We start from the raw sequence: 13,614 nt of genomic DNA, 5'->3' as shown, positions 1-13,614 counted from the left end.
GTGAATGGTGGAAAAGGGAGGGGTGAACTTTTGGAGATTTCTGCAGCCGAGGGAACGGGAGTACTCGTTTTTCTCAGCAGTCTATAAGGTATACTCGCGGATCGACTTTTTCGTGGTGGGGAAGGCTTTGCTGGCTGGGGTAAGGGGTCGGAATAGTCGGCAATTACAGTGTCAGATCATGCTCCGCATTGCGTGGATATGGTGCTGGAGAAGGGGGTAGCGCAGAGGTCGGGGTGGAAATTAGATGTGGGACTTTTGGGGGACCAAGTGTTCTGTGACAAAATTAAAAAGGTAATTGAGGAATATATAGGTTTCAACTGTACGGGTGAGGTGTCGAAGGCAGTTGTTTGGGAGGCTCTAAACGTGGTGGTGAGGGGTGAAGTGATTTTGTTTAAGGCCAGGGTGGACAAAGAAGAGAGCTTGGAGCGGCAGAGGGTAATAGATGAGATGTTGGAGGTAGATAGGAGTTATGCAGAAGATGGGTACCCAGCAAAGCTGGAAAAGAGGAAGGAACTACAGGCGAGCTTTGACCGACTATCTACCAGGAAGGCGGTGCGCCAACTGAGACGAGCAAGGAGTGCAGGTTACGATCATGGAGATAAGGCGTATGTTAGCAGGTCAGGTCCGGAGGGAGGCAACGGGAAGGGAAATTGTTCAGGTTAGGGATAGGGCAGGGAAGTTGGTGGTGGCTCCGGATCTGATTAACAAGGTTTTTGAGGAATTTTATGAGAGGTTGTACAGGTCAGAGCCACCTGGGGGAAACCGTGAGATGCAGGAATATCTAGATGGGTTGGAGTACCGGAGGAACGGGGAGGGGGACAGGGCTACATTAGAAGGAGCAATGGTGGAGCAGGAGGTAAAGGATGCGATTGGGAGGATGCAGTCGGGAAAGGTGGCAGGGCCGGATGGGTTACCGGTGGAATATTATAAAAAATTCAAGGATAAGCTGCACCCCTGATGGTGGGGATGTTTGAAGTGACGATAGGGAAGGGGGTGTTGCCACAAACTTTGGGGCAGGCATCGATTTCCCTGTTGCTAAAAAAAGATAAGGATCCGACGGAGTGTGAGTCGTATAGGCCCATCTTACTTCTGAATGTGGACGCAAAAGTATTGGCGAAGGTACTGGCGGGTAGGCTGGAGGAGTGCCTCCCGAAGGTGATAGGTGAAGATCAGACGGGGTTCGTGAGAGGGAGGCAGCTCTTTTCAAACGTTAGAAGGGTATTGAACATTGTTATGGCACCGGCAGAGGGGAAGGAAACAGAGGTGGTTGTGGCATTGGACGCTGAGAAGGCGTTTGACCGAGTAAAATGGGGGTACTTGATGGCAGTTCTGGAACGGTTTGGGATTGGACCAACATTTGTGAACTGGGTAAAGCTATTATATAAGGAGCCGAGGGCGAGTGTCTGCACAAATAACGTCAGCTCGAGATACTTTTCTCTCCACCGTGGAACTAGGCAGGGTTGTCCTATGTCCCCTCTGCTGTTTGCACTCGCGATTGAGCCATTGGCCATCGCATTACAAAGTTCGGGGGTACGGAAAGGAATAGTGCGGGGGGGGGGGGGGGGGAGAGATAGAGCATAGGGTGTCCTTATATGCCGATGACTTGCTGTTATACGTGTCGGAACCAAGTGTGTCGATAGGGGAAATATTGGAGCTGCTTCGAGTGTTTGGGTCTTTCTCGGGGTACAAACTAAATCTAGACAAGAGTGAGTATTTTGTGGTGTCTCGGCCGGGGGAGGGGGCAGGGGTAGGGGGGCTGCCATTCCGTAGGGCAGGGACTCACTTTAGGTACCTGGGGGTGCAGCTTGCCCGGGAGTGGGGGGGGGCTCCGCAGGTACAACATTTCTAGTTTGGTGGGGAGAGTGAAAGCTGATCTGGCAAGGTGGGATGTTCTCCCTCTGTCAATGGTGGGTCGGGTACAGGCAGTTAAAATGAACGTGTTGCCGCGATTTCTGTTTATTTTTCAATGCCTACCGATTTCCCTGCCGAAGGCTTTTTTCAGAGAGATTGAGGGAAGGATTACTTTGTTCATATGGGGAGGGAAGGTGGTCAGAGTTAGAAAGGTGCTGCTACTGAGGGGAAGGCAGGTCGGGGGTTTTGGTTTTCCGAACCTGATGTATACTACTGGGCAGCGAATGTGGAGAAGATGCGGAGCTGGGTCAGAGGGGTTGATTCCCAGTGGGTCAGAATGGAGGAGAGTTTGTGCAGGGGGTCGGGATTGAAAGCACTAGCAACAGCGCCGCTCCCGACAGCCCTGGGAAAATACTCAGGGAGTCCGGTAATAATAGCTTCATTGAGAATTTGAAGGCAGTTTCGCCAACACTTCGGGTTGGGGGCAGGGTCAAGGGGAATGCCGATTCGGGGGAACCACAGATTTGAGCCAGGAAGGTGGGATGGAAATTTTCGGAAATGGGAGGAGAAGGGGATTAAGACACTAAAAGATTTGTTTGTTAGTGGTCGGTTTGCAGGATTGAAGGAGCTGGAAGCGAAGTATGGGCTGGAGCGGGGGGAAATGTTTAGATACATGCAGGTTCGAGATTTTGCCAGGAAGGAGATACAGAGCTTCCCGGTGGAGCCAGCCTCCACATTGCTGGAGGACGTACTGACGACAGGGGGACTGGAGAAGGGGGTAGTGTCAGCGGTTTACGGAGCTATTTTGGAAGAGGAGAAGGCACCACTGGAAGGGATCAAAGCAAAGTGGGAGGAAGAGTTGGGAGAGGATATGGAGGAGGGGTTCTGTGTGAGGTGTGCCGGAGAGCGAATGCCTCCATCTCGTGTGCGAGGTTGGGGCTGATACAGCTGAAGGTGGTATACAGAGCACACCTCACGAGGGCGAGGTTGAGCCGATTCTTTGAAGGAGTAGAAGATGTGTGTGAACATTGCGGGGGTGGCCCCGCTAATCACATTTCTATGTTCTGGTCCTGTTCAAAGCTAGAGGATTACTGGAAGGAGGTTTTTAGGGTAATTTCTAAAGTGGTGCACGTGAAACTGGACCCGGGCCCCTGGAAGGTCATATTCGGGGTGTCGGACCAGCCAGGGTTGGAAACAGATGCGGAGGCAGATGTTGTAGCCTTCGCCTCGTTGATCACCCGAAGGCGGATCCTGATAGGTTGGAGAGCAACCTCTCCACCCTGTGCCCTGGCGTGGCGGGGGAACCTGTTGGAATTCTTGACTCTTGAGAAGGTTAAGTTTGAACTGAGGGGAAGGATGGAGGGGTTCTACAATTCATGGGCATTATTCATTATGCACTTTCAAGAACTGGATAACATTGAACATTAGTTGGGCCGGGTGGGTGGTGGGATTGGGGGGAGGTGGGCGGTGTGTGTTAATGGCGACTATGGGGGATTCCCAATTCCTTTTTGTCATTTGTTTCCATGCGGGCTAATGTTTGGGGTTTGGTGGGAAGATGGGATATTGTTATTGATATTGGGATTGACGTATTTGTTACTGATTATTGTTTATTGTTGGTGGGTGTAAATTTGGGAGAAAATGTGAAAAAGGAGGAGAATAAAAAATATATTTTTTAAATAGTGGTGGAAACCTTAGAAGAGATTTTCACAGTCAATCTCTTTGCCTTTTGAGGTATTGAAGTCAGTGCGTACAGCAAGGAGGCTGAATGCTTTCAACTGGATTGTTTACATTTAATATCACACTCCATTGCCTGCTAAAAGTATCATGATTGACAGCTCGCTGGAACTTCAAAGGGTAGAATCCGATTGTTTATTTTTACAGCTCTGCAGGGATCCATTAGGACAGCATAGCAGTTGTTTCTCTAACACATTTTTTTTTAAGTCTGCCTCTTTGTTTTCAAGTGCTTCATCGAAAGTGAAGAAGCAGTCCCCACAGCTGTTCTGCTTTCCTCGAGAAAACTTTAACTTATACATACGGAGTGACTGTTTTTAAAGGCTGCAGATGAGGAGAGCAGCTAAATGAGCTGCTAAAGGGAAGGCCCCTAACATGAGCCTCTCCTTTTAAAGGCCGCTCCTATCCCAGAGAAGCAGGACCTATCCAAGAGATTAGGTCCGACGCCTCTCAGTTGCAGCACGGGCATGCCCTGGAATGGCTTGGGGAAGCCAATTTTCAAAAACATTTTTCCAAGTCCCATGGAATGGCACGTCGGGACGCTTCTAACGCCAGCAGGGGCCAGTCTTAATTCTTTGCTGGCGGGAGCACTTAGCCTCTGGAATGGATAATCCCGGCCAAAAGCACACATTCCCTTGTTGCCTTTTTTCCTCTCCTTCTGTTGAGGAGATTGTCTCCTAATGTTAATGACAGTATGGCCATATGGCCTGCAGGTCTTCACCTTTGTTGAGGAATGTTCCTTTAGAACTATTGTGGTTGCGATTCTTTTGCATTTTTGTTATGTTGGGATTTTCTATGTTGTTGACTATGTCTTGCATAGGTGCAGACAGGTCTTCGATCATGTTAGGGATATTCTGGTGACTCTGGTGTTGCTTGAGATGGGGGAGGAGTATATTGCTCCACGTCCAAATGTGGCATGAATATCCTATTCTAACTTTTTTCTGGTGGTCTACACAGTGGCAGTAACTAATGTTAAACTTTACATTGGACTGTACAGAGTATTCATCACCCTATCAAAAGGAAAAAGATCCTTCCTTAAGGAGAAAGTGGACGTAGTCATGTTACAGGAGAGTCACTTGGATGACAAGGTGCATTTAAAGTTAAGGCAAGATTGGGTGGGGCAGGTCTTTTTTGCTTCCTCCTTGACAAGCAGCAGGGGTCTGGTGGTTTTGGTGAACAAGAATGTCCCCTTCAAGATGGAGAATTGTGTTAAGGTTAAGGAGACAGATATGTGAAGGGGTTAGCACATGGAGAAATTGTCTCAATAATGAATGTATATGGCGTGCCGAACCACTCCACGGAATTTATCACCAAGGCTTTTTAGTTGGCCTCAGCTAACTCTTTTATGGTGAATTGAAGACTTTAATTGTCATCTGAACCCCTTGAAGGACAAGCTCCCTATTACGGGAAAATCGCCCCACCCTACAGGTTAGAGCACTGCCTTTAGCGTCTGAGGAAAGGGGGTATCTGGACTTATAGACAACCTTGCATCCGAGAGAGAGGAATTTTTATGTCACACTAGAAAATACTATTTTTTGTGCCTAGGACTCCTACATTTCTTGTCCTCTTGCCCAGTGGGAAGCATTGTAATCTCTGACCATGCTCCCGTTTCCCTGGAATTTTTGCTTGAGGGCTCTCCACCCTGGTCTAGGTCATGGCGGTTTGATGCCTCCCTCCTTTGCGATAAATCCTTTACTACATATTTTAAGAAGGAGCTGGAGTTTTCTTACTGGTCAATTCCCTTTCTGATGTCAGGCCTTCCACTTTGTGGGAGTCCTGCAAGGCCGATGCTCGGGGGTTAGTTATTTCTTACACAACCAACAAAAGGTGAAAAATGCTGGATGGCCAGGCTTTGCTTGGCTGAGGTAGAGGAGAAGTACAAGAGGGCTGCTAGCAAGCAATTGCTGAAAGAGGTTAATTTAGCTTGGGTGACTCGATTCTTTATTGCCACAGCAGGCCGAGAGAAGTCTAAGGTTCGCAAAGCAAAAACTGTATGAGTTTGGGAATAAGCCGAGTAAGTACTTGACCTTTAAGTCTAAGAGGGCGAACTCTTGGGCTCTCCTCTCTGTGCTGAACAGGGGGGGGCAGGGGGCCTTTGTGCTCCTATCTCTAAAAATGAAGTGGCTGTGGCCATTAAGGAGCTTCAGCCGGGGAAGGCCCCAGGGCCAGGAGGTTTTGTACTTGAGTTTTACAAGAGTTTAAGGATCTATTAATGAAGCCATTGGTTGGTAAGTATTGTCAACTCCTTTGAGGTAGGTCCCTCTGCCACTGATGCTTCGGGGGGCAAACATTTCCCTGATATTGAAGACAGTCAAGGACCAGGAGGAATGTGCCTCCTACAAGCCAAATTCACATCTGAATGTTGATTTGAAGTTGTTGTCTAAAGTTTCGGTGAGGCAGTTAGAGAGAATTTTACTGATGATTATCCGGGAGGATCAGACTGGGTTTATAAAGGGTAGGATCAGGTGCTGTACCATTGGCTCCTGGTGGCAGTACTCACAGATGGTTTTAGGTGCAAGAACTTTGGTTTGCAGAGAGGGACCAGGCAGGTTTGCCCCCAGTCCCCCTTGCTGTTTGCATTGGCCATAGAGCCACTGGTAGAGGCTATTAGGTGGGACCCTGTGATATGGGGCTGGGTTGTCGGGAGAAGTAGAGTAAGATTATGCTTTATGCGGATGATGAGCTGCTGCTTCAAAGCCGGATGTCTTGGTTATCTCTATTATTGATGCGGTGGATAGGTTTAGTGCCTTCTCCGGTTAGAAGATCAATTTTACAAAATCGGAGGATATGCTGGTGGGAGAGTTAAGGGGTTGACCCCCCCCCTTGCCAATTTCCCTTTTAGGTGGTCCCCATTTGAGTTTAAGTATCTGGGTGTTACAATTACCTTCTTTTAGGCAGTTATATGGAGCTAAGCTTCCTCAGCTGATTGCTTCTATTAGGTAGGATTTGACCCGTTGGTCTTCCTTGTCGGTCTCCTGGATGGGTAGGATTGCATTGATTAAAATGAATGTGTTTCCTAGATTGCTACATCCCTCGCAGATGTTGCCAATCTTGTTTTCAACCAGAGTCTTAAAGGCGATTAACGGAATGATCAGTTTGTTCATTTGGAATAAGAAGAAGCCTAGTCTAAAGTTTGTCGAGCTGCAGCTCCCAGGTTCCAAGGGGAGTTTGAGCGTCCTGAATATTTGGCTGTATCAACTGGCCTCTCACCTTAGATTTACAAGGGACTGGGTTAGGAAGGGCCCTGCCACCATTTGGCATGATAATGAAGCAGACCAGTCGGTTTACTTTTTGAAGGTCTTGTTATTTTATTGCAGAGGTTCTGCTAGATACAAAATTCATATTACTGTTAATACTCTTAGAGTGTGGAGAATGGTCAGCCAACGTGAAGGGGGATTTAAACTGACTTCCACTCTTTCTCCCATCCAGGGCAGCCAGACTTCCCACCCGGTCTTATGGACCGGTATGGATTCGATACTTGGGAGAGATAAAAGGCATTTATAAGCTGGGAGATATGTTCAGTGATGCCTCCTTGTCATCCTTTGAGCAGCTGTGCCAGCAATTTGACATCACAAGACACTCTTAAATCTTCCAGATGGTAGAATTGGTGATGTTAATGAAAAAGGACTGCACAACACCCCAAATTTTGCAGCTTGGAAAAATACCCTCTGCTCCTGGATCAGTGACAAGCATCCTTCAATTCAAAACCAGCATATATTAGTCATAGAATGTATCCCTATGGAATGTTTGCCCTCTGTGATCCACGGAGTCCAATGCATTGCATAGAGTGTGGGATCCCAATCTCAAATTGATGGGCTCCGCCTTGTCTGACTTACTCCTGTTGGGGTTTCCTTGAGCCATATGGCAAGTCTTGTTCTCGCAATACAGAGACGTGTGGGCATTTATATGGCTGCAGCCGTTTCCTCCCCCGACTGTTTTGTTTCTGATTGAAACAAAACAATCATTTAGGGGGAGGAAAAGGATCTTATTGCGATGGGAAAGTGTGTCTGTGATTGTATTAAAACTGGATGCACTAGTTCATAAAGTATGTTGTTCTAAAGTCGTCTTGTCATGTTATTTGCAACAATTCTTGTTCCGTAATGTACCTGTTTTGCATTGTAAATGTTTTTTTTTCTTTTTGCATTATGTGTAAAAAATGTTTTTAAAAACTTAAAATAATATATTTTTAAAACTGTGAAGCTTCCAGACTCCCGAGTCACGACTCCTGGAAGTGAGTTGGTCACCTGCCCCATTCCTGCTTCTATTAAACTTGAAGAGGAGGGGGTCGGAGATTCAGGTTGGATTTGAAATTTTAAAACTTTTTTTGACACATTTGACTCCAACCCATTGGTTTTCCGTGGGTTAAAATTATACTCTATTTCTCTGTTTAGGGATTCAGTGACAAGAGAGACCTTCAGTTTAAAACTGTCATTGAGGGTGTGAGGAGACAGTGTCGAAAAAATCCCTTTGCGTAGAGAGTTGTTGGAGCATGGAATGCTTTGCCATCTGTTGGGGTAGCAACCATCACATTAGCCGAGGGAAAACTCGATAAATATTTTTAGCAGGAGAAGATACAGGACCATAGCGAGAGCAGTGGGATTAATTTTGGATTGTTCCACAAAAGAATCTGCGGAGATACACATGGCCTGTGAGGGGAAGGAACATCTCTATGAAAGGTAGGCTTGCCTCTGTAAACGTTAGAAACATATCTGTGAAAAATAGCAGTGTCTCTGTGAAGGGTAGGAGCCTTCTTTTCAGCGCAAGAGGGGAATCTCTGTGAAAGGAACTATGTCTGTGAAGGGGATTCTAGTTGAAGGGAGTGAGGGTCTGTGATGGAAAGGAGCACCATTACGAAGAAGGCTTGTATTGAGCCATGTACCGTGGGCAGCACGGTAGCATAGTGGTTAGCACAGTTGCTTCACAGCTCCAGGGTCCCAGGTTCGATTCCCGCCTTGGGTCATTGTCTGCGTGGAGTCTGCACGTTCTCCCCATCTGTACGTCGGTTTCCTCCGGGTGCTCCGGTTTCCTCCCACAGTCCAAAGATGTGCAGGATAGGTTGATCGGCCATGGAAAATTGTCCTTCGTGTCCAAAAAGGTTAGGTGGGTTACTGGGATGGGGTGGATGTATGGGCTTAGGTAGGGTGCTCTTTCCAAGGGCCGCTGCAGACTCGGTGAGCCGAATGGCCTCCTTCTGCACTGTAAATTCTATGATTCTATGATACCACTGCCCAACCCCATCCCTGCCTCAGCCCATCTGTTGCAGAAGTGTTCATCCATACCTTCTTCATCTCTTGGCTTAAATATTCAAACACTCCTGGAGAAGGATTTCTAGGTAGGGAGCAGCAGGGCCATGGTCAGGTTTAAAAACGAGCATGAGAATTTAAAATTCAAGGCTTAACTCGGAACCAATGCAACTGGGTAAGCACCCCTCAGGTGAATTTAACTTGAGCGGGTTACTACACAGCAGAGTTTTGATGACCTCAAGCCTATGGAGAGTAGACATATGGACTAGCCAGGAGTACACTGGATTGGATTGGATTGGATTGGATCGGATTTGTTTATTATCACGTGTACCGAGGTAAGTGAAAAGCATTTTTCTGCGAGCAGCTCAACAGATAGAACATAGAAAATACAGCACAGAACAGGCCCTTCGGCCCACAATGTTGTGCCGAACCTTTGTCCTAGATTAATCATAGATTATCATTTCATTAAGTACATGGGAAGAAAAGGGAAGAAAAGAAAATACATAATAGGGCAACACAAGCTACACAATGTAACTACATAAGCACCGGCATCAGATGAAGCATACAGGGTATAGTGTTAATGAGGTCAGTCCATAAGAGGGTCATTTAGGAGTCTGGTGACAGTGGGGAAGAAGCTGTTTTTGAGTCTATTCGTACGGGTTCGCAGACTTCTGTATCTCCTGCCCGATGGAAGAAGTTGGAAGAGTGAGTAAGCCGGGTGGGGGCGGGGCGGGGGGGGGGGGGGGGGGGGGTCTTTGATCTTGCTGCCCGCTTTCCCCAGGCAGCGAGAGGTGTAGATGGAATCAATGGATGGGAGGCGGGTTTGTGTGATGGACTGGGCGGTGTTCACGACTCTCTGAAGTTTCTTGCTGGTCCTGGGCCATACCAGGCTGTGATGCAGCCTGATAGGATGCTTTCTATGGTGCATCTGTAAAAGTTGGTTAGGGTTAATGTGGACATGCCAAATTTCCTTATTTTCCTGAGAAAGTATAGGCGCTGTTGTGCTTTCTTGGTGGTAGCGTCAACGTGGGTGGACCAGGACAGATTTTTGGTGATATGCACATCTAGGAATTTGAAGCTGTCAACCAACTTCGGCACCATTGATGCAGACAGGGGTGTGTATGATACTTTGCTTCCTGAAGTCAATGACCAGCTCTTTAGTTTTGGTGACATTGAGGGAGAGATTGTTGTCGTTGCACCACTCCACTAGGTTCTCTATCTCCCTCCTGTGCTCTGACTCATCGTTGTTCGAGATTTGACCCACTGTGGTCGTGTCATCAGCAAACTTGTAGATGGAGTTGGAACCAGGTTTTGCCACGCAGTTGTGTCTGTATATGGCGTATAACAGGGGGCTAAGTACGCAGCCTTGCAGGGCCCCGGTATTGAGGACTATCGTGGAGGAAATATTGTTGTTTATACTTAATGATTGTGGTCTTTGGGTCAGAAAGTCGAGGATCCAGAAAGTATAGGCGCTGTTGTGCTTTCTTGGTGGCAGCATCAACGTGGGTGGACAGGACAGATTTTTGGAGATGTGCACCCCTAGGAATTTGAAACTGCTAACCACCTCCACCTCGGCCCCGTTGATGCTGACAGGGGTGTGTACAGTACTTTGCTTCCTGAAGTCAATGACCAGCTCTTTAGTTTTGCTGGCATTGAGGGCGAGATTGTTGTCGCTGCACCACTCCACTAGGTTCTCTATCTCCCTCCTGTATTCTGACTCGTCGTTATTCGAGATCCGGCCCACTATGGTCATATCGTCAGCAAACTTGTAGATGGAGTTGGAACCAGGTTTTGCCACGCAGTCATGTGTGTACAGGGAGTAGAGTAGGGGGCTGGGTACGCAGTCTTGCGGGGCCCCGGTGTAGAGGAATATTGTGGAGGAGGTGTTGTTGTTTATTCTTACTGATTGTGGTCTGTTGGGCAGAAAATCGAGGATCCAGTTGCAGAGTGGGGAGCCAAGTCCTAGGATTTGGAGCTTTGATATGAGCTTGGCTGGGATTATGGTGTTGAAGGCAGAGCTGTAGTCAACTGGAATAGGTAACTGAGGCATGGATGAGGGTTTCAGCATCAGATGAGCTGAGGCAGAGTTAGACCTGGATGATGTTACTGAGGTGGAAACAGGTGTACTTAATGATGGATTCCGGTGTCTTGAGCAACCCTGATTTTAATAGCTCCTCCATTGGCAGCCATGTTTTCAGCTGCCAAGACCCAAAGGCGTAAACACCGGAGCATTTCACACCAGCGTCAATGGGCCCCTTGGCCCAGCGATTCACTTACCTGAAAGGGGCTGGAGTGCTCCGTGCAGCTCTGGCTGCTGATACGGGACCCACACAGCAAGCCGGCCCCAACAATATAGGTCCCCCCCAGATCGCGCACGCCCGCCGATCGGTGGCCCTGGATTGGAACCCTGGCCGTCCTGGAGGACCCCCCCAGTGACGGATTCCACCCGTCACTCACCAGGGCGGCCGCGGAAGCCGCCACTCCGAGTACCCGCCGGGTGGAACCATGTTAGAACCACGCTGGCGGGAACTCGGCTAGCTGCCGGCGGAGATTCGCCGTGGGGGCCTCGTTCAATGGCCCTCGACTGGCGCTGCGTCGACCATGCTCGTGCGACTGCCGGCGATTCTCTGGTCCGCAGAGAATCGCGGGAGGGCATCGGACCCGATCGCGGGACTGATGCCACATTCTACACCCCCGCGGCGAGCGCGATTTCGGCGCGGAGAATCCCGGCCCTGGAATTCCCTTCCTAAACTTCTTTAGCCTCTCCTTGTTCCCTTACGACACTCGTACAATCCTACGCCGTTAACCAACCTTTTCAGTGATCTTCCCTAAAACCGCCTTATATTGCTCAATACAACATAACACCCCTGTGGTGCTTTGAAATGTTTTACAATGTATAAGTATTTACATAATTGCATGTTTTTGCTGATGGGAAGGAGTGTCTGTGACGGGAAAGAGTGTCTGTGACGGGAAGGAGCGTCTGTGACGGGAAAGAGCGTCTGTGACGGGAAAGAGCGTCGGTGACGGGAAAGAGTGTCGGTGACGGGAAAGAGTGTCTGTGACGGGAAAGAGTGTCTGTGACAGGAAAGAGTGTCTGTGACAGGAAAGAGTGTCTGTGACGGGAAAGTGTGTCTGTGAGGGGAGTGTCTGTGACAGGAAAGAGTGTCTGTGACGGGAAAGTGTGTCTGTGAGGGGAGTGTCTGTGACGGGAAAGAGTGTCTGTGACGGGAAAGTGTGTCGGTGACGGGAAAGAGTGTCGGTGACGGGAAAGAGTGTCGGTGACGGGAAAGAGTGTCTGTGATGGAAAGAGTGTCTGTGACAGGAAAGAGTGTCTGTGATGGGAAAGAGTGTCTGTGATGGGAAAGAGTGTCGGTGACGGGAAAGAGTGTCTGTGACGGGAAAGAGTGTCTGTGACGGGAAAGAGTGTCGGTGACAGGAAAGTGTGTCGGTGACGGGAAAGAGTGTCGGTGACGGGAAAGAGTGTCTGTGACAGGAAAGAGTGTCTGTGACGGGAAAGAGTGTCTGTGATGGGAAAGAGTGTCTGTGATGGGAAAGAGTGTCTGTGACAGGAAAGAGTGTCTGTGATGGGAAAGAGTGTCTGTGACGGGAAAGAGTGTCTGTGACGGGAAAGAGTGTCGGTGACGGGAAAGAGTGTCGGTGACGGGAAAGAGTGTCGGTGACGGGAAAGAATGTCTGTGACGGGAAAGAGTGTCTGTGACGGGAAGGAGTGTCTGTGACGGGAAAGAGTGTCGGTGACGGGAAAGAGTGTCGGTGACGGGAAAGAGTGTCGGTGACGGGAAAGAGTGTCGGTGACGGGAAAGAGTGTCTGTGACAGGAAAGAGTGTCTGTGACGGGAAAGTGTGTCTGTGAGGGGAGTGTCTGTGACAGGAAAGAGTGTCTGTGACGGGAAAGTGTGTCTGTGAGGGGAGTGTCTGTGACGGGAAAGAGTGTCGGTGACGGGAAAGAGTGTCGGTGACGGGAAAGAGTGTCGGTGACGGGAAAGAGTGTCTGTGATGGAAAGAGTGTCTGTGACAGGAAAGAGTGTCTGTGATGGGAAAGAGTGTCGGTGACGGGAAAGAGTGTCGGTGACGGGAAAGAGTGTCTGTGACGGGAAAGAGTGTCGGTGACGGGAAAGAGTGTCGGTGACGGGAAAGAGTGTCGGTGACGGGAAAGAGTGTCTGTGACAGGAAAGAGTGTCTGTGACGGGAAAGAGTGTCTGTGATGGGAAAGAGTGTCTGTGATGGGAAAGAGTGTCTGTGACAGGAAAGAGTGTCTGTGATGGGAAAGAGTGTCTGTGACGGGAAAGAGTGTCTGTGACGGGAAAGAGTGTCGGTGACGGGAAAGAGTGTCGGTGACGGGAAAGAGTGTCTGTGACGGGAAAGAGTGTCGGTGACAGGAAAGAGTGTCGGTGACGGGAAAGAGTGTCGGTGACGGGAAAGAGTGTCTGTGACAGGAAAGAGTGTCTGTGACGGGAAAGAGTGTCTGTGATGGGAAAGAGTGTCTGTGATGGGAAAGAGTGTCTGTGACAGGAAAGAGTGTCTGTGACGGGAAAGAGTGTCTGTGACGGGAAAGAGTGTCGGTGACGGGAAAGAGTGTCGGTGACGGGAAAGAGTGTCGGTGACGGGAAAGAGTGTCTGTGACAGGAAAGAGTGTCTGTGACGGGAAAGTGTGTCTGTGAGGGGAGTGTCTGTGACAGGAAAGAGTGTCTGTGACGGGAAAGTGTGTCTGTGAGGGGAGTGTCTGTGACGGGAAAGAGTGTCTGTGACGGGAAAGTGTGTCGGTGACGGGA

General features: G+C 48.9%; 1 protein-coding gene across 1 annotated transcript in view; it reads right to left on the bottom strand.

Moving 5' to 3' along the window:
• The window catches only part of LOC140409391 (uncharacterized), a 466,596-nt gene that overhangs the window by 206,874 nt on the left and 246,108 nt on the right, over window positions 1-13,614 (bottom strand). The window lies entirely within an intron of this gene.

This window comes from Scyliorhinus torazame, chromosome 3 (assembly GCF_047496885.1).
Source record: "Scyliorhinus torazame isolate Kashiwa2021f chromosome 3, sScyTor2.1, whole genome shotgun sequence".
Classification (NCBI taxonomy): Eukaryota; Metazoa; Chordata; class Chondrichthyes; order Carcharhiniformes; family Scyliorhinidae; genus Scyliorhinus; species Scyliorhinus torazame.
The sequence above is the reverse complement of the archived record's forward strand: the minus strand, read 5'-3'. Positions and strand labels throughout refer to the sequence as shown.